The 27092-nt window shown below is 32.0% G+C and overlaps 1 protein-coding gene and 1 long non-coding RNA gene across 4 annotated transcripts in view; one reads left to right on the top strand and one right to left on the bottom strand.

Moving 5' to 3' along the window:
- Positions 1 to 23416, bottom strand: part of LOC130451864 (plexin-A4) — a 262174-nt gene extending 238758 nt beyond the window's left edge. Inside the window, exon 1 of one of the 3 annotated variants that reach the window (XM_056791218.1) lies at positions 22991 to 23416. The gene's annotated coding sequence lies outside the window, so the exon portion shown is untranslated. The remainder of the gene's footprint in view (positions 1 to 22990) is intronic. The other 2 variants (XM_056791221.1, XM_056791220.1) reach the window with 2 other exon arrangements.
- A 214-nt stretch (positions 23417 to 23630) lies between these two features.
- On the top strand, positions 23631 to 26280 carry LOC130451211 (uncharacterized). The gene is made up of 2 exons (XR_008910694.1): positions 23631 to 24339; positions 24558 to 26280. It is a non-coding gene; the product is annotated as an uncharacterized LOC130451211 (long non-coding RNA).
- The last annotated feature ends 812 nt before the right edge of the window (positions 26281 to 27092 follow it).

Raw genomic sequence — 27092 nt, forward strand, 5'->3', positions numbered from 1 at the left:
ACACATAAAGACAACATGACGGGGATAAACCCCTCCTTGAGGGTGCGTAATACATTCTTGCCGTAAATACTGATCAAGGTTGCCAAGTCTCATATGATATTTAGTTATAGCTACATAGCCGATTTGAAATGTTATTCACAATGACAGAATCTCTTAAATAATATCAACAAGGATGAATTCATACGATCATACAGGAGTGATAGAAAACACCCATCGATAAAACCCTATTAAGCAAAAAAAAAGTATTAGTATCCAAATTATTTTTTATTCGTTAGAATAGTATTCTTCGATAGTAGTATAACCAGTCAAATGTTTTTTAAACTTTCTCTGCCATTGTTTTAGAATGATTTTTCTCCGATCTCAAATCTTCTGCTTCAGCGATTGATTTTCATTACTTAAAGCATTTATGCCAAACAGCTAATAGATACTGGAAGCTAGGTCTTTGGAATATATTAGATATGGAAGCAATTAACTGAATTTGATAATCGTTTTATCAACACAGAACATTGTCTTGGTGAAAAAGATAGGTTGGAATGTCTGTAACCGTTGGTGACATTCATACTGAACACACTGTTTACCCTACCACTAAATGAATATTCACAATTACACTTTGACGCGTCTTCAAAGATCGAAGGTATATTTAAGGAAACACGTGTGAGATGGTGTAATTGTAAGTGTTGGTGTAGTGATAGTAGGGTGTTCGGGTTGGTGAGGTTGTTTTTTCCATTTTCAAATTGTCTATCAATAATCCACAATATAGATCTTATCATATAGCGAATTTTGCTGGGTTCCAACATTAAACGACTTTCACCAAATTAACATCACTCAGATATCTGCCGTTTTTATGTAAGTGTCTAGTTAGTTAGTATCAATAGTTAGTTTTGTCAAGCAGAAACTCCGAACAGTGCTCCGAAAGAAGTTTTTTCATGCCCAAATGTCTATCTAGAATGATACTCTTTTAATTTCTCTTGCGATTTCCTACCACTATTTTCAGGAATTCTTTCATATAATCTGGTGTAACCGCCTCTTTGGGACGTCCTAATCACTGCGCATATTAAGTTCTGGTATAGCTCCCACCTTTAAGCTCCAGGTGCCATTTAGGATGTTTTGATCTTTCTGAAGAGGAATCATCGTATGCCTTTTCAAATGAAGCCTTTGCCTCAAAGTTTTTTTTTGTTTTGAAAAACTCGCAGGTTTAAATAATTCTAACAAACAGCTTAAAATTGTTCGATGGCATAACTTAATTTAGCTATAAATTGAGACCATTATAAATGAACAGAAATCACTTTTGACACAATAAGCTGATTCGAAACCATTACAATTCTGCATGTATAACTTGAAGAATTGCAGTCACTACACTAATTATGAAAATGGAATTTCATATTTTATAATGATTTTATAGTGATAAGAGTGGTCAACATAAATTTTTTTCTCCTGTCTATATTGTGAGAAACGCATTTTGACACTGTTTTGAAGTACGTAAGTAACAATTACCAAAAATATATGAATTGCCCTTGACACGGCTTGTAAGTCAATTTACCATCCTTGGGTGGTAATAATCTATGCCATATGAAGAATGTATTTTATTTACTTAAAAAACACCCTATATCCATCAAAGTTCCACTACAAACATAGGAAATGAATAAAATACTTTTCTATTTCACCAACAACGTAAAACTGACAATGATTCATAAAAATTGAGTAATATCAAGTGATATGAATATTAATAGTATAATTATTAGAATATCTATGTTTTCCTGTATGAAAAGGGTGGAATTCGACATGGAAATTTCACAACATAAGGTTGATGGAGACTTCAATACTGCAGTAGTAGTCACAATTTCTTGAAATATTGATACGTTGTTTCATACTTCTCCCTTGATCAATTTTTGATATTATGGAATGTAGGTATATTCTCTCTCGAACTTTATTTCTCGACTAGTAAATGTTACTTACATCCTAATAAGTAACTATTTTATGTAGCATTTCATGTGAAACGATTCTATGGGTTAAAAATAACGGTTATATCTTGATGAAATCGTTTTTTGTGTGCACTACTTATGTTTTCATGGAAAAATTTAAGTGCGAATCCAAACAATTTTCACATCCCAAGTATTTCATTCAATAATATGGTTGTAAAATTTTCTGTGAAATCAACGAAAATTGACCAAATTTAAAATGAATGCTGAACGCACAAATATTCTTTGTGTAATTGTTGACTTCGCTCTGAACCGGAAACTTTCCCCTCAAAAATTTGAAATCTATAAAGGGACTATGACGCTTGCGGTAAAAAGTAACATTAACGTCAAAATTAAGGAGATCTCACTGCTTCATCTTGAATTTACTGTTTCAAATAAGCCTAGTTTTCTGATTATATCGTTGAGCTTCCAATGACTTGAAATTTGTCGAGTGTTAGGTGGCTTAGGTATTGGAAGATTGTCGAAATATGGTATTGTTTTTGTAATAAGCAATATTTACAGCTAGTTGCATCTTTTTTAATGTGATTTTCTCGAAAATTATTTTAAAAGAAAGAGACAAAAGTAATAATCGTTCAAATGATTTGTTCATTCGTGCCATATTACGGAATGGCTAGAAGGCATTGCATTAGGATTTCTCTAAACCATCAAGCTAGTTTTGAACGGCAATTGACACAACAGAATTATGGCATCAAGTATTTGTCTTGATGAACAAGTTGAATAACGCTTCGAAATCAATGGCGGAATTGTCTTAGTTTGAATTTTTGGCGTGTATAAACCATAATTATAGCAAAAACTATCACGAAAATTTGTTAAAACGCGAGTCATGCGGTTAGGTATAATATGAGTGCACAATGAATATTTCAAACATACATATATTCCAACAATAAGTGCGTTTCTCTAAATTTAAACATTAATAAAACTAAAGTTATACTTTTTACAACAAAATTATATATTTTTAGGATGATCGGACTAAAAACACTTCTGAGGAATGTGAGAACATTCTGGAATTATTGATGACATTCATAATGAACACACTGTTTACTCTACCGCTACACCATCACTCACAAAGTACACTATCCGACAAGCTTTTCACCATTTACATTGTACAATGAAAATTTCATACAAATTCATAAATTTCGTAGTCATAAAATATATGAATTGTTTATCATTACAATTCAAATAATCCAATATAAAAACTTACGATTGCAATATAAATATCAAATTCTCGCAACCGATTTCTTGAAAAACATAAAGCTTTTGATGCCAAATTTTCTACAATTCGTATGACAACCAGTTAAACATCCACATGACATTTTTCATTCGAGATTTCGGTGCAGGGACACAGTTGTGTTTTCTTTCGACCGCGCAGGAGGGGATTTAGCACATTTCCCTTCCTGTTATGTTATATTTGCTGTCCATGCAATTTAATGGCATCAGCTGTTGGGGTTACTGCGATAGGGTAAACGTCACATTATTTGATAATAATTTAAGATTGCCAGCGACGTACGACAAAGCTGCAATGGATTTTCTCATATTTGGCATTATCAGTTTCTTTCTGCTTCACACAATTTTCCTATGGAACTGTTTGTATTTAAATATATAGAACTCATATCTAATTTCTCTAATTTAACAAACCTCGGTTAAAATTATTATATTTATAAAAAAAATAAAAATAATAATACAAGGGCAGTTTTTGTTTTCATGTCAAACGGTCTGCTCGCTGTACAATTGTATCTCTAGTTGTCGCCAAGTTACGGGCCAATGACGGAGGCTGCTATGATCATGCTCCTGTGAGTTCCGACGTTTGATCCGTTTTTTACAAGCTACACTACTATTAACATTCATCGCAAAATGAATGCAGTATACAATGAGCACTGTATGAGTGATAGTGCCGCTGCTGCTGAAGGAGCTTGCTAAAGGTCGAACAGTCGCTTATGACGGTTGGTCAAGAAAGCAAGTCTATCGCTACTGTAAGTATGGTGGACCAAATAAATCAATTGAGACGGATGATATCAAGGTTTACGATTAATGATTTTATCACCTAATTTTTGGAAATTACTGTATGAAATTGGAATCACCAAGCCAGAATACCGAAAACTGTTGGACGAGAGCCATAAATGGCGTAAGCCCTAACAATTTTTAGTTGAGATAATAATAACAATTGTTATTTGACATCAGACTTGGATACCGAACGACAATTCCGATACCAAAGAACAATTAAAGCAATGGATGCACGCACTTTAACATTAAACCAAAACAATTAAAACAGAATTTGATTAACAGAAAAACAGTGATTTTGGTGTTTTGAGATAAAACAGGGAATACCAATAACAAAGAATGTCTACCATGGTGTAAATCATCTCTGGAGAACGATACAAAATGAATGTGACGTGATTCTGATCCATTACAAGACACAAGTGACAATTCTGACTATACCCTTACAGTCCTAATCCAGCTCCTAGTAACTATCACATTTTCCGAGAAATGAAGGCGTGGTTAGGTGGACAACGTTTCATTACCTACGAAAAACTTGAAGACGTCGTGACTGAGCCATTTTTTAATATAAAATCATGTTGTTATCTCTTATAGCACATCCGATATTTAAAAAAAGCCGCCATCCTATGATCCATTTTGTAGTCTTTAACAACTTTGACTGAATGGGTTTTTTAGAAGTTGTGTTAATAATAGGTACAGTTGCAACCCAATAAATATTAGATGTTTTTAATTGCGTCTCTTCAACCATTTGCCATTCAAGTTGAACAGGAAATTGTAGAATTTATCTCTTACCTTTCTAATGACGAGAATGTCTTGAGGGGTTACAGTAAACCAAAAGCTACGGGTACGAGAAATAAGATTCATTTATGTATTCAACAATTTGTTTTTTCCGACAAACGTGCCCAGGGAAATGCGCTTTTTGTTTATATGCAATGTTTATTAGATATACCATAGTTTTGTTCTTATGCTCAATAACAGACATTTAATAAAAATGAAAATAATAGATGCAATAGAGCAATTGTTTAAAAAATGTAGACTTTGAATGCCGTTGGTTGTAAAGAGACACAACGTAACGGAAAATGTGTTAAATTCCTGCTACTGGAATTAATTAGAAACTATGTGTGAAAACAAATCTTTCGAGCAAAGGTTCTAACACATTTAAAAAATTGCTTCTTTTATAAACAGTGAAATATAACAATGACATAACAGTGATGTTTCTCAAGGGCTCCGGGAAACCAGTAGCTTGCAACCAATGACACAAATATTTTTTTCATCTCTTGTGTTCAATTTAAAAAATACTATGACTTATCCAATGGCGTCACAGTTGAGAAAAAAAAAATTCTGCAAGCTTATTTCCAGAAACTGTCATTTAAGCAAATAAAAATTTCCAATGTAACCAATATTTTGTAAATAAATAAATGAAAATGGCTGGGATACATAAAACGAATATTTAAGAATAGAGAAATGTTGATACAAATAATACTACTTGGAAAGAAGAGGAAGGGAAGAAACAAGAGTTAATTGAGTAGTGTAATAGAGAATCAGAAAATCATGAAGACCGGAGATGAGAATCCAATACAAAAGAAAGGATGGGATTATTTCTAATTTCCTAAATCAGTTGCTAGAATAATAGCGTAAAAAACTATTTCATTGTCGTTATTTGGTAATGTCAAAAAAAACAAAATCAGGCGCAAGCATAGCTGCAATCTGTAAATCTGTAATTTGCTCAGCTCGTCTAAACAGATAAACAGATTACAGTTTGTAGAGCAAATTGTACCCGGAGATGAAATATAGGTAGTTTATGTTAACCTGTTGGACAAAAACGAATCGCACAATCCATGCCTTGAGCCTAACTCGCACTCGTTCTGTTTTGTAAAATTTTAAAGAAATGAATTGTTACCACCCAATGAACCCACCAAACTATTACAAATAAGTTTATAGTGAACAATTATAGAGGTTAAAATGGACTTTTAGAGAAAACATACGTAATTATTCATCACAACCACAAATTAAAATTACGAGGGCGGTTTAAATATGATCGAGACACATTCATTTATTATCGAAAATACTTCCCCTCACACGTTTTGGGCATCTCTCCGGAAGCATTTTGATACCGGTAACGAAAAATTTCTTGGGCAACACGGACAGCCGTATAAGCACAAACTCCTCTACCCCGTCGTCGGTCAATAAATATTTTTTTCCTATTATCTAACACATCATCTTTAGCCAATTTTTCAAACCAAAAAACTCTGGTTAACGAAAATTGATCCTCCACGTCGGATATCAACCAACTATATAAAAAAGCAAACATTATAACATAATATTGGAAATTTCTAGTAAGTTTGTAGGCTAACATGGCGCTACTAGTATTGCATCCATATGATTTTCAGTTAGACCTAGCCTCTAAAAGACAAGTGTATAAATTTGACAGCTGTCGTACAATTAGTTTGTGAGTTAGAGCATTTTGAGTGATGCAACTTTTGTTAGTTTGAAAAAATATATAAAAAATTTAGTGTGTCAATAAAGAATTGCTTTTTGGGAGAAAATACTACAGAAACACAGGCTTGGCTCGATAAACATCATTTGGATCCACCGTTGAGAAGTGGTTTGCTAAGTTTAAACGAGGAGAAATAACCAATGAAAACGATACATGCAGTGGACGCCCCAAAGAGGCTGTATCTGGCGAAAGCATAAACAAAGTCCACATTATAATTTCGAATAAACGTGAAGTTTAACTGATTGAGATAGCTGATAGTTTAAAGTTACCAAAAGAACTATCGTGAATGAATATTTGGGTATGTGAAAGCTCCATTTGAAGTAGGTGCCGCGTGAGCCCACGATCGACCAAAAACAACAATGATTTGATGATTTTGAGCATTGTTTAAAAATGTTCAATCGCAATAAATCCATTTGCGTCGAAATCTGACAATGGATGGAACATAGTTCTAGCATTTCACACCGGAGTCCAATCGACAGTCAGCCGAGTGAATGGCACATGATGAAGAGACCCCAAAGCGTGGAAAGACGCAAAAGTCGGCTGGTAGGATTATGGCATCAGTATTTTCGGTTGCATGTGATAAATATTCGTCAACTATCTTAAAAAGGGAAATTCATAAACAGCGACCATTACGTTCCACTATTGGAAGGACGAGATTGCAGAAAAAGTTCCCATTTGAAAAACATGGAAGTGATCTTTCATCAAGACAATGCACTGTGTCCCAAATGATTGAAAACGATGGCAAAATTGCATGAATTGGGCTTAGATTTGCTTTCGCATCCACCGTATTTTCCAGATCAGTCCCCCAGCGATTTTTTCCTATTGTTAGACCTCCAGAGGTTATTACCATATTGTACTACAAAAATGGTGTCGAGAGTTAATAGATAGAGATAATTGTATTGCCCTCGAAGGCACTATATTGAATAATAAAATGAAATTTAATAAAAAAAATGAATTTCATATGATAGCATACGAAATATTTGGCCCATCTATTTATATTACTTTTTGGAACCTTTTGCTTTCGCTTTTCATGTTATATATCAGTGGGATATAGGAATTCAAAACTCTCAATTATATCAACAGTTACTTCATACACAAAAAACGTTTTTAAGGCTACAAGCTTCTATTCTCTTCATTTTTTGTTTCCACTTTTTCTCGGTCCCCGGCTGTCGCATTGTAGTTGGCAATACCTTGTAATCCTTATATCAATTAAATATCGTTCCACTTGTTAGGGATATTTTTTGTTCAGTCTAACTAATCATCATAAAATAATTTTTTCATGACTCTTCCACTGACATTCTCCAACTATCAGGCTTTATTTTTTCATAGTTTATGTAGTATTTTTTGACAATTGTACATATTTATCATTTCTACATTTTTTGTAAGAGTTCACCATCTAGCCAAGTTTTTTTACGTAGGTTTATAAAGTTCATTGGAATAATTAATTTGTCCAATACTTCAGATTGTAATAAATCAACGCCACTACTGGTAAACTTCAACCACACAAACACATTATTCTAGGAGCCAAAAGCCGACCGTTAACATAAAAAGGCCTAAAGAAATCAAGAATACAAAAGGTATTCAGCATTATTTTCAGAATTCGACCGCCATAGATAAGAAAGATTTGTACACATTTGAGCCAGTTTTTATTTTGGACCGTGTCACATTGACATAAATTATAACGAATATTTTAAAATAATAATATGGATATAAATCGACTCTAGTTAAAAATCAATTCTTCAAAATTCCTCAGAATAGCAAATTGTATCAACTGAAATTGATTTTAATTATTAGAATAACCCCAACTCAGCCTGTAGTCAAATATAATGAGGATTCAAATTACCATCGAAATAGCAAGCCTGCAAATTATAGATTTGAAACTTTTTTTAATCATATCTTCAAAGTGTAGCAGATAATTTCACAATAAGATATATATTTTTTTATCAATTTATTCAAAAACTATGAACTTTCATCTTTTTAAAAGGATCCTTTAAATCTACTTGTTTACATAACAAATTTGTAAGCTCATAAATGTATACATAAAGTCACATTTTTTAAATTTTTATAAACTTTTTAATATGCTGAACGGCCGAGCATCGAGCAATAAATATTAATCTTTTATTGCAAATTATAAATGTACTAAGACTTTTCTCCACCCCTAACCTACTTACAACAAAAAATTGACAAAGAATAATTTTTATTTCTCCATTGGGATTAACGCACTTTCATCATCGTTATTCTAGTATTTCTAATGCGACTCAGATATTCAAACCACTGATTTGAATATTACTAAACTTAGCAAAGCAATATGAACAGACAGAAAAAACAAAAAGCGGAAAATTAAGTGCCATACTATGAAATTTGCCGCAGTGTAAGTTTTAGAAAAATTGGCTGTTCTGCTAACTTTATTATTATATTAAAAGAACATGGACCATGAAGCTTAATCGTAGTATTAATTTCATTCTACCATCGACAATTTTGAGAAATGAGTGAGCCATTTGAATAGCTTCATGATTTTCTTACAATAAAAGTTTGGTGGAACCAAATTTAAATGTCGATTTTTATTAGAGACTGTGGGTCAGGAGCGGAGCAAATAGATAAGCTCTGGTAAATAAAAAACTGTGACGTCTGGCAAAACTGACAATTAAATTATCAATGTGAACAATTGATCAAAGAATAATGTTTATTTGCTCAAACAATAAGAACCAAAATAATAGAAAAGTCAAGTAGAAATCAGACAATGAATTAACAAAATATATCGTTGCACAAAACACAAGGCAAAATTATGAAAATAAAAAAATAACATTAATTTAAAAACTCAAACAAATCATTTGAATAAAATAAAGAAAACGTAATGAAGTTTTAAGTTTCAAATTATTGGGAAATATCCTATATAAATAAATTTATCCAATATTGGACAATTATATTGGTCGAATCATGGAAATAAAATATGGATGCATTAATATTGAGTGAATTAAGTGTGGGACATACATTTTGTCTTATTTATAAAATCAATAAATCCCTTCTATACATTGATTCAAATTTTGTTGTGGAAAAAGAAATTTGTTTTTTTTCTTGTATTCCAATCTGAATTTCAAACACTTTAAATGTGATATATGTACCGTTCAGATAGATGACATTTTGCCACTTATCTGGAAGAACCGTAATTCTTTCTATAGACTTTTAGATTAAGATTCCTTGATGCAGGGATGCACCAATTCATTTTCACAAGCTTTAAACACACAAGAGTTTACGAAGACCGGGTCAAATCGACAACTAGTGGAAAACGTAGAAAATCTGTATCATAGCAGAAAAAAATCAAGCAGTGTGTTTTTTAACAAGAATAAACAGAAATCAACGTGGACACCTCGGAAGAAGAAACCACCTGGACCAACATCACCAAACACCTAGGAGTGAACCTATCGAAAGAATCTCAAAGACCAGCAGGACATCAGCCTAAGACAAGCATCAGCGCCATAGATCAGCTGAGGTTGATAACGAACTACACCAGAGACGAGTACGTCTGGCATCCAACACCAAAAAAACGTCAGATCAACGGAAGAATAAAGAGGAATCACCTATATTATCTGTAGTTTATCTGTAAAGTGTTCAAGGTCGTTTTTCGTCGTAATTAGTCGTTATTTAGAAATCATATGAGATTTGAGAGAGGTGGAACGAAGTGCAGTCTGGAACGGACAGTTTTGTAAAGTATGTGACATGTCATCAGTCGGACACAGTACCGAGCCACTTTGGTATAAACAATGTAAACGACTAGTATAAATGGAAAGAATATAATTTGGTAGGTTTCAAATAAATCTGAAAATAAATTGAGCTCGCGAGTTTTTCGTTAAAATACATATAATATGGCTGCATATTTAACTATAATAATAATGATATTACATACACGATAATAAAAGTTATTAAAACGCATATTCGTCATATCTGACAGTTATTATATTCCCCCGTGGACTAGTGTCAGTAGCCGTGGTTTTAAATATGATCAATTTATTAACCATGTGTTATACTATGAATAAATAAATCAATAACTATTGTATATCACACGTATGCGCTTTATTATTTGAAAATCACAGATGCACACACGCATCGGTACTTCCAAGTTGAAATATTTTTTGTTAAACAATCTGAATTAATGATGTTTTGCTATTTCCCAATCTATATAAAGGCATTGCGTATAAAGCAGGTAGACATACATTTTATTGATATTATTGATATTTAATTGTAGCATTTGTTTCTTAAAAGAATATTCACCGCGTAAATAAAACTAAATAAATAAGGAACTAAACAGGATTATCATAAATTTATTATCTACCATAATAGTAAGCAGAAATTTACGGAAATTGTGATATCAAGATATCAGATTATAAAAATATATTTTTTGAAAAGTGCGAATTTAAAATTTTACATTTAGTTTAGTTAACAGTGCACTACAAAAATTAAAGTTAAATCAAAATGGAATATAATGGAAACTAAGAATCATATTGGCTTAGGATTATACCAATATGGATTTTGATAAATTATCTTCTGACAATAAATTTTCATTATTTTCAAGAAATTCCCACATAATTGGACTAGAAATCAATTATCCAGAACAAATATTTACAATAAAGTTTTGCTGATGCCGCGCCTGGATTATGTCGTGTGAATTAACATTAGTCCCACAAAAGTAAATTATCTGAGATGATTATGTCAGTCTCATAAATCCCGCTCCGTTGGTAAATAGTACTGATTAAATAAAATGTCGCTTCTGCCTTTGTTTGCTTAAAAATAGACTATCTACCTTATTAAATCGCATTTGCTAAAGATTGGGCTGATGCATATGATGACGGTTTCCTAAATAGTTATGAAAACGTTTTTGCGGTGCGAGAGAATACGGGGGTGCTCTTTATTCAAAAGCAATCACCAAAGGCCCATTGCAAGGCCCGAGCTGAATTACCCCATTGTTTGAAGAGCCAATGGATTTCATCTTCCAAGACTTTCTGTGTCTGTGACAAAAGCCAGTACTTTATTATGCCCCCCAATTCGTCGTCTGAGGTGGAACGCTTTACTTTTTTATTTATTATACATTTTTCAGCTTAACAAATAGATGAAATTCACAAGGGACATGTCCGCACCGCAGATGCTCAAGCTATTCTCACGTGAAATTGGCCTTTGTGTGAGACGTGCGATCACGTGTTACCGTGGAGCAGAGTTACTTCCTCTGTGAGGATGGTTGCTCTTGATCGACCGTTTCATATTTCACGTCACTATTAATGGACGTCAGTATCACCTTGCTGCTGTCGCGTCAATTTGATGGAGCACAAAGGAGCCTGCTTCTATCCTGCATCTATCAAGGTTAACACATTTTCCCATCTATATTCTAACATTTCAAATTCGTCTTGATATAAAATTTGTTCAAGCCCCACAAACCGGACATCTGATTTAATTATCCCAAGAAAATCATTTACATTGGAAGTGTTCTTCACGTTTTAGAAACAGTCGTTAATTGTTGGTAGTCAAATCTGAAAAATATGGGGAACGCTCAAATAATACGAACCCTGCTGAGCTATTGCATTCTCGCATCTTTCAGTGTTCAGTTCGGCAGTAAATATATTATGTATCACATGTTCTGCGAGGGCACTGTCTTTCACTATTTGTCGATCTTATAACACGAAATTATGGTAGCAATTATGGGTGCTTGACCTGAACGTTTGTCTTACTCTTTTAAATGCAAGTTGCGTTGTTCAACACGATCCATTTGGGCTTCTACTGTAAACACGTTTCAACAGGTTCCCTTTGCAGAACCGATATAAAAGCGAAAACCGATTCTGTATACTTGATACCGTTGAAACAGGAAATGCTGGTACAAAGATAAAGATGAGCGAGGTTCGGGAAAGTTAAAAATTTTTTCATACATTGCTGGAGAGCCTTTGGGCCGCTGATATTAAATATAAAAAATGATTTATTTGCTTGTAATTTCAAATATTTATTGCTTTATTATGAGTTTATTAAAAACAATATCTTGAAATATTAATATTTATTATCAAGTCACTACGAACTATTAAAGAGGGCTGCAGCTTCTGTGGGGGAGGAAAGGGTCAAAATTAGTGTAATTTGGCGTGACGTAGATCACGAACGGTCCTTGGTATTTGATGAAGATTAACCATGTGAATTAAAAGAAACAGGATGATATACACTACCCACTTATTTTCATTTTCAATTTAAAGGCATATAATATTTTAGACTAATCCTTGTATAAGTACGATGACATTACATACATTAATTAAATGCTTCGTACGATTTTTTGTTGAAAGGTTTGACGTCAAAGTGATCTGAATAGAGACAGATGTTGCAAAGGTAGTGGCTTTAATCATGATGGTTATAGCCAATATTATGCGGCTGAGGTCATAGATTTAATGAAACCGGTAACTATACTGAGAGGTCAGGATCCGCACGTGATAATCGATTTGTGGTCTCTGCATGTTTGAGGAAGTTCAGTGAGCATGTGAACATAGTGAGAAATGTAAAGTATTCATCAACGGTGAATATAATTTAGTATATTACAAGAGCAGTTCTATGTTCATGGGTCAAGAGTTTAACAAGAAAACACTAAAACTAAAATTTTGTACATTCAAGTAACGCACTTTTATCAGATGACTCGAGATTACCAGGAGATCACGAAGGAATTCGAGAAGATCAAGTGAGTAATAAGAGCAATAAGCTACCGAGGGAACTCAGTAGTAGTGCGAGGATCAATCAATATTTCATAAATACGCACGGCACTCATACCAAATTAAGAAATGAAAAATAATGTTTACTCCCCGTATAAAATTCAGTAAATATCTAGCAAACCGTCAGTCTAAGTGAACTCTGTTTACTAATGAAAACATCGATACGTGAACATTGCATGCATTTCGATTGGCCGAAGCTGTATGTACACAATTCCTTCGAAATATTCCTGCTAGATATTAACATCAACAATCTAATAATGTAATCATGATAAGAATTAGCTAGAGTAAATGAATTTTCCATCTATCGAGTAGTCACCAAAGGGGTGGATCATTGACAGAACCGAAAAACATGTGAAGAAAAACTGAAATCAGTTGACAAAGCTACTCAAGATTTCATACCTAGCAGAATTTATAGTTTATATAAGGACGTTAGAAGTAATACAGCAAAAGGTAGCAGATTATCCAGAATACCATTATACCAGTTTAGAAACATTGCGTCAATTTTTCATAAACCCCCAAGTAATTAATAGTTATTTTTTTACTTAGAACTGTGCATTTCAAAATAACCATAGCCAACAATTAGACCAAAACAGTTATATGATATTCTACACAGGATACATTACATCAATTTTTTTATTGAAGTTGTAATATTTTTAACCGTAAGCATTGATATTCAATATTAAATAGCAAAATACAACGTTTTATTCGTTAATTAAATGCAATTCGTGACGATGAAAAAATCTAAATATGAAACACATCTTCAGATTTCAATGTGATATTGCAGTCCCATGTTTAAATTTAGAAGCGTAAGTAAATAATTTAGATAAAAATTCTTGCAGAATTGAAAAATTCTGCCGTCCAGCGGCAAAGAATGTAGGAAGGAAAAAATTTTCCCCATCTTAACAAAATTTCAATGTATTCTGATATACTTACATTCCTTACCTCTTATGATCGAAAAATATCTAATGGTATATAGAAGAAACAAGAGAAGCCAAGTTTTATATTTACACTTTTTAGTGAATCACCCTGTATAAGTTGCACAGATGATTCGTACTGAATTTTATATAGAGTAAGTACGACTTTACAGAAAATTTAGGACGAATTATAACTGACCGAGGTAATTAAAAAAGAACTGTAATTGTTCATGATAATCCAAAAAAAAAATTACTTTTCTACACCAGATATTTCTATTCAAATTTAATGTTACTATTACTTTACACCCTAAAACCTCTTCATGTTTTTTTTATTTTCAACGTTCTCATTGTATTCATTTTCATGTCTGTTTTTTTATTTCATTTCACTATCTGCTTTATTTCTTTGGCAATTATAAATACGCGGTTTTAATTAACACATTTATCAGTCTAGTTCACAATTATTTGAACAAAAAAATTCAATGCAAAATTTTTTATTCTGAGTAATATTTTTTGGTCAACGATTTCAGTTTTGTCCTACGAGGCATGCCTCCAGTAGAATATGGTATTTTCCCCGACAACACGCTTTTCCAATCACCGCTATTTATTGTCAGAGATTTTTCAGGAAAGGTGTTGCTCTTTTTTATTTTGCATCCCCATCAAAAGTTGTTAGTTTAGTTCATCCTTACATCACGCGCTGTCACTTCTGTCGTGTTGTGCTATTCATTTACCACAGATACAAAGGATCTAGAATGATAAATTCAAACGTCTATGTGCGGCATAGTACTGTTGGTAGTTTGCCGTTGCCTCCCGATAGGTGACATGCCGAATTTTTATTTTCTTTCCACTATCCGGACCCACTGTTTGACCTGTGGTCGTCTAGTTGACAGGTAGATCACCATTCTTCCTGATTTCAACAATCCCTACTTCGTTATATTGATACAAGTTAGTATGGTAATAGACAGGAAGACTTAGCGGTCAAAAACTCACGAAACTAAAGAGACTTGTGAAACGATCGTTGCGCTATTTTCAGGTATCTTTCAGCATCGTTTCTAAAAACTCTAGACTAGCCAAACGCCTGTTTAAACAATCAAGTCTGTCGCGTTTTTGCACATTTTATCTGTTATTCTGCGCGAAGAATGACTCGACCGTTCCCCATTTTTAATTCAATTCGACTTTTGATTCGCTTATACCACTCATACAGGCTTCAAAGTTGGTACTACATTAACACGTTGCAACAGATTTGAAAAAAACACTTTTCTCTTTTAACTTGTAACAAAACATTGCATTACATTGCAACATATGCGCGAAATTTTACCTTTAGGTTAAATAAATCAGATGTAACAGCTGCCCAGTCGGTGTGAGTAAAAGAATATGGCAGACGTCAATTATAATTAAGATATATTAGTAGGTATACTATCTTCTGTATTTGTAATGCAATTAGATATGGCGATGTAAATAAAATTATTGCTAAAATTTGGGAGGAATTTGGAGAAAAACTGTATCACATATTGAGATCAATCAAAAATCCACTAAGCAACTTAAAAGCTACAAAAGGTAATACATATAACCGAAGAAAATTAAATATTTGACAGATGGGAGGAACACTTTGAAAATAGGGGCAGTGGGACAGAAAGAAGCAAAGGAGATGAAGAACAATCAGAAAGAGAATACGGCAACATAACAGTAGCGGTCGCGATACTAGAAAAGCCAGGAGCAGACATAAAAAAGAGCGAGGTAATAAAGGCAATAGAAAAATAAAAATAGGTAAAGCACCGGGAGTTGAATTCCAAATTGATTTAACTATATATTCTTTATAATCTTCTTCATTCCTCTTTTTTTATATTATAAGCCCAACCCTTCAATATATCTGCTATTTTTTGTATCGACAGTTCGTAATTGAAAAAACTCTTGTCTCCATATTGACGCTTCAGTATTTTTTGTGGATTGCGGGATTGCTTTTTCTATATTTGTTGAGTCGAAACTTCCCCAAAACGACTAATGTTTCACTATCAGTTATCAACAATACTTAAATAACTGACATTAAAGTGACGTAAGCATACTAGATATAGACGCTTAAATCGGCGTCCTCACTGGAAAAACAATGGACAAACATTATTTGCCAAACATTTGTCGAAAATTTTAGGGACTTCCCCTACCACCTGTTTGGCTTGTTTTAGTGTATTTTGAAAGGGTTTTCGGCGTAATTTTTGGATATAAACATTATTATTTGGATTTTTTTATTGAAAATATTCAGTGGAAAAGTGTGTGTGTGTGTGATTTTTCCGCAAAATGAGTAAAGAGTTTTGGAGCCAGGAGAATTTGATAAGGTTAATTAACGTTTACGAATGTAAACCTTTATTATTGGACACTAATAATGATGGTTACAAGAACAAAATCAAAAGAAGAGATGCATTAGATGACATTGCAAAAGATTTAGGTGTAAATAATGTCGCCGATATTAATTAATAGAAAATAAATACACTAAATCACCTACACTCAGGCATAGTCCTTTTCCCAAGGTACACTGCCACTATCAGAGGAGACCGCAGCAACTAACTCCCATTCTTTGGGCGTTGAATGTGTCTTTTCGTACACTTTCAAACAGTATATAGTTGCGGTACAATTTTTGAAATGCTTTGTTGAGATACCTTAAATAAATACATCAACGAATGATAGGAATCACCAGAAGCCAAAAACCTGAGTGTTATACCCAGACGATCTTGAACGCCAATTGCTTGGCGAAAATTAGTATTTTGATTACTTATCACCTATCATCGATATTAACGGCGGCGGTTCAAATCACCCATTCTTCGACAAAACCTAACTGACTAATGTTTCATGCCGAATCGCAATTTTTAAGTGAAAATGTTTGTCAAACAATTGTTTGTTGAAATAAGAAATGTTTGTTAAAACTGCACTTTAATCAACGTGTTTGACAAACTTGTTTCCCCATTGTTTGTTCAATGGAGACGTATCTTATAGTGGAACAGGCGTTTTTATCGGTGATAAAAAACGATGCACATTTTTTATCGCTGTCAAAATGACAAAACAGTCATATTTAAATGACACATTTTATATAGGAGTTAATTTATCTAATAAAAACCGATAATTAAAATGACTTTTCAATGAATTGAAGTTACTCAGTCGTAAAAAAATATTTTAATTTTCGAATTAATCTTCTTTTGACTCTACTCACTTAGCCCAGCAAGTTTCCATTTCAAACCATTTAAAGAATAATATTTCGGAAGTTCCACAAAATATGCGTTTGTCTCTGCCATCATCAATCGGCAATCGCTTGCCACTAAACCATTTTTTGAAGTTTGGGAATTGAAAGTAGTCGAAGGAAGTCAGATCAGGTGAATATAGCGAACGAATGGGCAGGCACACTGACGTGATGGAAGAGAACTCTTGTCTTCAACAAATGAGGGCGTCCGGCATCAAAAAGTGTCAGCAAATTAACATGATATTGACCAATTATGGTTTACCCTTTCATCCAAAATATTGCATACTAGTTTATTACATAAAATTTTCACGGATGACATCCGAAACATGGCGAAAACTATCTAGCGTAGAGAAAGTGTCGTACCATCTCTATCCTGAACATTTTGACTACTTATTTGACTTATGTTTTTGCTATTTGTATCCTACAGGGAGAGTGCCACAATGTCCATTTAACTTCTGAGTAGCTTGAAAGGTGAAAACTACACTCTTAACAGAAAACTAAAGAAAATCAAAATAGAGGATATAGCGGAATGGTGCTATGTCTGCTAAGCAACACGATCCGGGTTCGCACAATATAAAAATAAAAATACGATGAGTCATCTCTCAGAAGACAATGGGCATACAATCGACAGTATTCTGCCTGATACGGTCTCTCAACACAGACGTTTGAATTTGTTATTAAACTGTGTTAACTGGAGAGCAACACAGGTAGAATTTAGAGGGAGTATGATAACGAACATGACACAAGAGGGTGAAGAATCAATGTTTTCAATTACAACGAAGCTTGATTGCAAAAAATGCCACAGCGTAAAACTGCGAAACACCCATTCCAATTACAACTATCAAAAGATGGAAACTGTCGAGGCTAAAAGGTGATGTTAACGCTGGTAGGTAGAGCTAAATTCGACCGAAAAAGAAGACTAGAATGGGCAAATGCGTGTAAAAACTGTAAAAAAAAGAAACAATATTATTTCAAACTTTCATATCCAACAGAAGCTTATTTGAGTTTTACTGTTATATATGGTGATGGCAATATGATGGTTTGAGAGTATTTCAGTATTAAAGAGTGAACTCAGAAATCCTCTGAAGGGAAAATTAGACAAGGATTGATATTTGAAAATTGTTTAACCGTATCCAGTGCCATAAATGTCATTGTTTTGTTTTTTGAATATGACAAGCTAAAGCGCATCGTATCAAACGTACCAAAACTGTTTTGAAAAAAGTAAAAGATGTAAATAAGTACGTTCTGTCCAATTTAATTTCTTCTAATAAACTTCGTACTTAATAGAAGAGTAGAAAATCAGTTTCAGGTGAGCTGACAACATTTATGACTTTTATTAGAAAACAATTATTACTATAGTTTGCTTTTCTTTTACAAAGAAGTAGCTTCTTTACTCTCCAACTATATTAAATTTTAATGTCATAATGGCTTATGACATAAATGAAGAAGGAATAGGTCGAATGGTTCCTTATTTAAAAAAAACTACGAAAATTGAATAATGACAAATTTAAAAATCAACCCAATTACAATGTATTGAAAGATATAGTTATAAAATAATTAGTCTGTTCTAAATAAGTATATCAAAACACACACACACATATATATATATATATATATATATATATATATATATATATATATATATATATATATTTATATATATATATATATATATATAATATATCGGAATATTGCCTTGATAAATATAATAAAACAACAAATTTAAAAAACTCTGGAATAAACGGCAATGGAAATAATAATTTCAAAAATAAAAGTACGGCAACGTATACGCGCGAATTTCTAGGTTTTTTGGGGGTATACAAGCTTTTTCAAAAAAGTATAAAAATAGTTGAAGCTTGTAAGTCAACAATCTCAATCAATTAACTATTCATGCAATCTTAAATCTGTAAATAAGTGTTAGTTCATGCATTAGAATGGTTCAATACCACCAAAATTAAAATAAAAAACTTATTCTACGAGTTACGTCATTAAGTTTAATAACAGAAATGAAAAATAAATAGGTAACAATAGAAGTAATTTAGATGTGAAAATACGTTGTTAATAATTGATGACAATACTTAAATAGTGGAAATAGATTTTCGATAACTATCAAGTATATAGAAATCGATAGTTGTTGATGGTACTTTTGCCTGAAAAAGCCTATTGAAATTTTAATGATGATTTGTTCTCACGGCCGTGTTAGAGCTCTTGAAGAAGTTTCACAATTTTTAATGACTTACATACTGATATCGATCCTAAAATATATCCACGCCTATTGCTAAAGCATCTTTGATTAAAAATTCATTATAAAACTCGAAGAACTTCAAACCTCAACAATGTATCTGAAGTATCTGGTGCTTACAAGAAGACTTACAAGAATATCTCTTTTAAAATCATTCTGTTGCAATTTGAAAAGCATACACTTTAAATGTCTGAGAGCACTTTTATTTGTGGAGCATTTATATTGAATCATATCTCCCTTGAAAAACATGGCGGTGGTTGGGATAATTGACTCACATTTACAAAAAAAAATGCATCTGAAGATTTCGATTATAATCTGCGGGACTCGTCTATATACTTTTTTATTTTGCCTCTCTAATCTGAACAGAAGATGACACGATTGTAACGTGCCTCTTATCAGTACTACAACTACCAAATTCTAATTCTAATTCAGAACTGAAAGCTCAAGTTTTCTGTCCTACAGCAATAAATTGTAAAATCATTATCATAAACTAAGAAATATTTCTAAAAAATTATAAGTAATAAGTAAATACTACTGACACTAAACTGTGTTTGAAAATATTTTCAATGAAAATGTGACCATTCTTCGATGGAAAAGTCAATTTACTTACTTTCCTAGTTTTATGCCTCGACATATATAGATTTATTTAATATGGATATATACACACATCCTTTGTGAATAAAAATTAGTGAGGTTACTGATTGATAGGTAATTGTATATTCATATAAACCATATTCCAGTTGTGGCTGTGGCATTTGTTAATAATAGAGACTGGCCGAGAAAGCATGTCTATGTACTGAGATCCAAAAGTTAACAGATAAAGTATTTCTTCCTGAAATTGCTAGTAATCTGATACTATCTGTATAGAAAATAAAGAAAACAACTCAGGTTTCCTTTTCTCATACCTTATGGGCATCCAACAGTAGGTAATGTTTTTATATGAGTGGAATGACTGGTTACTTCTTAACAGATACAACATAATTTATACAAGAAAGAAGTTGGAAATGTTGTAAAAGTTTTATAGTTGAAAAAGTTCAGTAATTCTGAGGCCAACAGCAATTCCTAATACTTTTCTTAAGAGCAGCAGGGCTACTTTATATTTTTACAGTATAAATAATACTGTTTCCAATATGGAAGTAAAAACTGATTATGTTCATAGAGGTGGATTTTGAGAAAAAAAAATACATAAAGCTAATAATTATATTGATGGTTTTTCTTTTGGTGACAAAATTATGGAATCTATTCAGTAGTAAGAATTATAATTGATAGTCAGGTACTTTTTTTATTTTTAATGTGGTACAGTTAGAATCCATATCATAATAAATGTTAGGGAAACATAGTAAAACAATTAAACGACAATCATTTATATTAAACAACCATCTTATTCTTGTGATATAGGTATGTTTCACTGTTTTCTCTTTCCAAAAATAAAAATATCACTTGGAAACACCCGTTTGTAGCAAAATGATAATTCCCATAAGTACTAAACTTCAATTTTGATTAATATGTCACTCTTTGATTTAATATTACATTTGGAAAAGTTCTACTCAAAATGTGGTACTATAGATTTGGACAAATAATACATACATAATACGTTTTTGATTCCCAGTGGTATGGGCAATTTTTTATAAATAAATAAGTTAAGTATTAAATTAATGAAAGCATAAAAATTGGACACTTATATTTTTGTAAATTATAACTAAGGTACTGATTAAAATCCTACCAAAATGATAAATTATGAATATCTATTTATAAAATACTCACACTCCATCTTTTTTTTTTAATTGAAAGAAAAATAATATACCCAATATGTATTGCATTTTAGAATAACTTGGGCTGGAATACTATAGATTCATCTAAAAAATTTAACACCAGCTCACTTTGTTTTTGAAATTGCCAAAACCAATTTTTGTTTCCAGTCAACAAGAAAAAAACAGTTTTTATCAACAATTGTATATATTACTGTAAAATATTTTTCATTATTTTAAAATAGGTCTAACAATGGAGTTGATTCTAGTTTTCATTAAGTAAATGTTACTACTTAACTTTTTTATGATATACAGCTTAGTATGACCAAATTTAAATTGGGACCACCTTTAGTGAAATTTTTTATTATGTAAATCAAAATAGTTCCAACTAAATAAAAGAGCTCTCATCTTTAGACAATTCCTTTAAAACCAAAATTAAAGTATCAGAACACTTAATATACCCTGTACAACAATCTTTCAATTATAACTTAAGTAGTTAAAGGCCTGTTTGCAATTTTAAGTTGTAAGTAAATTATTATGGCTAATATTATCCTACCCACACTAATAAGTATACAGTTTATGTTGTTTGACAAAACATTATATGTATCCTTAGAATAACCATATTAGTACCTAAGTCAGAAAAGCGTTTCTAAGCTATTGTTCCTGGTTTCAGTCATATTTATGAGAAATTAAATGAATATTTAATGAAACTCATTCTGTGAAGGTTGTAAATTCCCTTCAAATTTATTGTTGGATCCATTTATTTTAATGCCTCAATTTGAATATTATAGTTTGAAGGAAAAATTCATAGTCCTAACATAAAAATTTTCAAACTTTGAAGGTTATGCTGACATACTATGACATATTCTTCTTGTTCCATGGCACATATAAGTTACACATGTTTCAGTGTGCTCTTCACAGAATAAGCATAATTGAGTTTCAAATAGTTGCTATACCTAAGATAAATTGGATAATTTTTGTACCCATTTTTATAGATTTCTGTTCTTCTTTCCAGGTGACATGGCATACACTATTTTTTCCAGGATCATGCAACAATTAAAACGTTGAAATACTTACCCTGATTTTGACAATTAAAAAAAAAGTGAAAACATGAACATGCTGTGCATTAAAAAAATATGCATCCAACCAGAATATAAATATTACTTTTCAAGTGGATTAGAGAATTTATTTTGGAAATTAACAAAAATATTACAACTATCATAATATAATAAATGCATTTTGCTTGATCATAGGAAAAATATTTACCTTTGATAATGAAAGAGACTCAATCTCTAGAAAATGAAATATTTTCAACCTTTTCTTGGTTTAGAAAAAATGTTGGCAGTTGTAGCATTGGAAAATCTCTATGTATAGGAAATTATTTAAATTGTAGTTTTAAATATAAACTGTAATAGACAAAGCATCAGTATTCATGACAATACTTCTTTTGCAGATGTTAGCTCACAACATTATATCTAACTAATAACGAGAATCCCTGATTCCATTATAAAGTGTCAGTGATGGAGCTGGCCAAGCACTTCAACTAGATTCTTTCACAATTACAAACCCAACACATATACAAAGCCTAACATAACAACATCTGAATCAAATAACATAAAATATCTTAATCATACAACTAATTTACACATAAGACAAGAACGCACCTTTATAATGGCCAGTTGTTTACTTTTCACATGACATTTCAATCTGCAAGAAAGTATTGTCCACTTTTTCCACTTATTATAGTAAATGAAGCAGTTATATGGTTTTAAATATATTTCACTGAGCTCTTCGTGAAATACTTCGAATGAATATTTAGTCCACTTTACATTTCATTAGTAAACTCGTAACCTGCCATTCTGTCACTTTCAGTTTGTAGAGGTTAGAATTGACCCAACACATATTGCTTTGTTATTCAATGTTCTTCTATGCAAATTTCTTGATGCTATTGATAGAGTCACATAAATTATAAGAGAGACGTGCATTAATTACATATTTTCTGTTGTTATTATTTTAAATTTAGTAATATTGAGTCAGTTATGAAACTTCTGCACACCCGCCCGGCTCAGTACACAGACTGCTAGAATAGTGGTGTAGTAGGTATATACCCCACCCAGCACCCTAGCATACGCACGCGCTCGCCGAGCATGATCTTTTGATGGATCTACTGCACAGTCTATAACACTGACCTTGAGTCAAAGGGGGATGAAAAGAAAGGATTCCGCCATTTTCAGAAAATTGTTATTTAATAAAAGACTGTTACATGATTAGAAATAAATATTCACTTCATATTTTCGACTGCGTATAACTACTACATTGTTCTATTAAACTGATAATGCATCGAGAAGAATTAAAAGTTAGATAACATATTTTCTATAATAGAAAAAATGGAATATTCCAAGTACATGAACCTCGTACACATCAGAAGAAAACCGATTACGAAAAGTGAATAGAAATGATTATTAAACCTTCCAACACTTCTCTCTCTTGGTGGTAGATTTTTTATAATACAGTATGTTCCGAATTATTTACGATTTAAAAAATAGGTATGATCACTTCGCTGATATTCTGATCGCTTTTAACAAATAGATGTTCTAGTGCATGAATTATAAATGGATGAATATTAATACCTAAATCGTTATTCTTCATAGTACGTATAATACATAGCGTTGCGCCTCCAAAAAAAATATAGTGAATCAAACTCCGTCGATTAAAAATCAGTTAAATGTGAAAATACTAAGCATTTTGTCACACGAAAACAAAAATATGAATCACCCTATGTGTACATTCAAAAAGTCTGTCTTCAAGAGACGCTAGGTGAAGAAAATGATTATTTCCTGCGATTAGCGTTTTCTGACCCATTTGAATTGGGCGCCGTAACTCTCTATGTGCAAGCATAGTACACAGCGGATTTCTACTTTTCAGAATGGCGGTCTTCTGATATTTTCGTCCGCATAGCTTGTTTGGTTCAGTTATCGTTATTTTTTCGATTAATATTCCAATTTTTAATGAGGTAATAACATTATATTACGATTGTATGACTATATTTGACTAGAGAATAATTAATCGTTTATTAATACGTAATATAGACCAATTTCGTATGTATTTTGTTAGGTTAGCGCGGGAGTTCGCGAATAAAATGACATAGGAATATTTTAGGATTTGAAATAAATATTTTTTATAGAAAATAGTTTAAGGCTTTCGCGAATGAAAATTCTTTGTTATTTTCAGTTGCAAAATGAAGAAAAGCAACTCAAGAACACGTTCTACTGTCAACTTTGTCTTAAAAAATAGAATTTAAACTTCATTAAGCCCAAATTATGACATAAACAAAGAAAATGTATGTTTCTCAAACGCACCTGTGAAAAAAAATATTCACACAAATGGACAGAAATCTCACTTCAAAATTTGAGTGGTATCAGTCACAATGACACACTAAATAATAGTCTCAATAATTTAGACCTGGGTATAGAATTACAAACATTTGCAGGAATTTTTGTAAATAGTATCTGTAGTATCTAAGGAGTCTATCTATCTATCTACGTAATTTCACAATTTACATAAATAATAACAAGGACGCGCATTGTTATGTTTCATCTCGTGAGAATTACAGCAGATTACAAAGTTTCAAATCCAGCAATTAAAATTAAATTAAAATTAAAAAAAGGCCATACTATGGTGGAAGTAGACTCCGTACATTCATCATTAGTACATTACTTCAAAGCTCCTATTTTTACGCCCGCCGAATATGTAAGCAGAATGAGACAGGCGAGATCTAAACAGCCTTATTCGATAAACCAAGTGAATTACTCTTTTTTTAAAGACTTTGAGAGCCTTCCAAACAATTTCTCATCGATAAGCTGATCCAACAGTTGTAAATATCAGGACTATTCTCTATGAAAACGATAAATTCTCTTACAAAATCAGACACAGCGATGAATGACCTCCTGTCTCAACGTAGACTTAGTCACAATATCAATCCTCTAAAAAATTGTACAAGAACAGCTAAAAATTGAAACGTCAACGTATAATGTATTGCAGTCTTTAAAAGAATCAATGCATAAGTCCTATTACTAATATCCATGTGAAACAAATGATTTTTACTTTGTTTTTCAATTCTAATATGTTTGACGATAATTATCGATTCTGTTGTTTATAAATTTTAATGAATTTCTTGATTTATTTAAATAAAATGATAAAAAATGATTTTTTGTACTACTTCCTTATGCTTCTTCAGTTTACGAAAACAGCTATGTGCAAATAAAAAATATCCAAATCCGCTATGTGTATACCAAATAAAAAAATAATTTCTTTACAAAAGTACTGGATTTATGAATAGAATAACGCTTTACCAATAAAATTTGTCAATCGTTTTTGTTTAATGGTTCCCTATTTGTATATTGATAGTGAAAAATAATTTGGTAATAACATTATTTATTATTTATTTATTATTATTATTATGAACTTGTAAACTCACATTTTGTGGGTTTACTTTATCATTAACAAAAAATAAAAGCGTTTTTCACAAAATGTTGGCCAGAAGTTTATAGTAGAAAAGGAGAAACAATATAATTTCAATAAACTAGAAATAAATTTCATAGACTTTGTGATTTTTAAAAGGAAGAAATAAAATTCGAATCCTTATTTTCAGAGTACTAGGGTTGTATGAAAAGGTTTATTGAGTTTTTTTGTCAGAAAATCGTTCATAATGATAACATGTAAGATGGTGTGTTAAACGCACAAGTTTTCTATAACTACAGAATTTCAGCTACTATCAGACTTTTTGCCGATTTTCAATTATTATTTACTTTTGTTTGGCTGAGTTATTCATATATTTTATTTTACACCACCCTATTGTTTCGAACTTAGTCCGGTCCTTAGTTCAATTTTGGTCATTATTCATACAATCTTGGATATATCTACATTTGAAGGATTAAATAAAATACAGTAAAAAGATGGCGGTCTTCATTTTTTGCCCTTTTTCACAATGGTTTCCTCAAGTTTCCTTAAGTAAATAGAAATACAGTTCGTGAAACGTATTATATTTTTTCGGAGCTCAGAAATGTAAATGACGAAAATTATGCAAATATTCCAATACCGATTTTAAGCGTGAAGACTATTTGAAAGGTCAGAGTAATCTGAGAAGTTTTAGTCGATCATGGCCAGGTGTAATATTCTTATTGGAAATGAGGTAACCGAGAAGTTTGATTAGACGTTATGAAAAATGGCTCAATGAATATTGATACGTTTTTCTACTAGCGGCTTCTTCAACGAACGGAGATTACTATAATTTGGAATCAGTGGCGCTCGCAGGATATTTTTCCAAGGAAACAGATTATATAGTTTCTAGAGTTAAAAATTGTCTTGCTACGAAGAGAGATAGATGCTTAAAAATGTTTTTCCAAAGACAGCCAAGCAGCGCTAACACTACTCAATTCTGTGGAAGTCAACTATAAGCTAGTTTGGGGTTCCATGTGTACTCTAAATATACTGGTGATCCTACATTCTCATGCGGAGTTGCAAAATTAATTACAACCCTTAATTTGGCAACGATCTAATTTGATGATAACAAATTTTAAAGTTTGAAAAATTTGGGTTCATTTTTGAATGAAATATGCAATATGTATCTTGTAGGATACATTGCCAAATAAGCTGGTTTAAGGTTGGCGGCAGAAGTAATGGTTTGGGGTTGATGTCTCCGAGAACGAGTTGATCCAGACTGATGTGAGGTGGTCGCTATATTATCACTGAGTGATGCTGGCTATT

Source organism: Diorhabda sublineata, chromosome X (genome assembly GCF_026230105.1).
Source record: "Diorhabda sublineata isolate icDioSubl1.1 chromosome X, icDioSubl1.1, whole genome shotgun sequence".
Classification (NCBI taxonomy): domain Eukaryota; kingdom Metazoa; phylum Arthropoda; class Insecta; order Coleoptera; family Chrysomelidae; genus Diorhabda; species Diorhabda sublineata.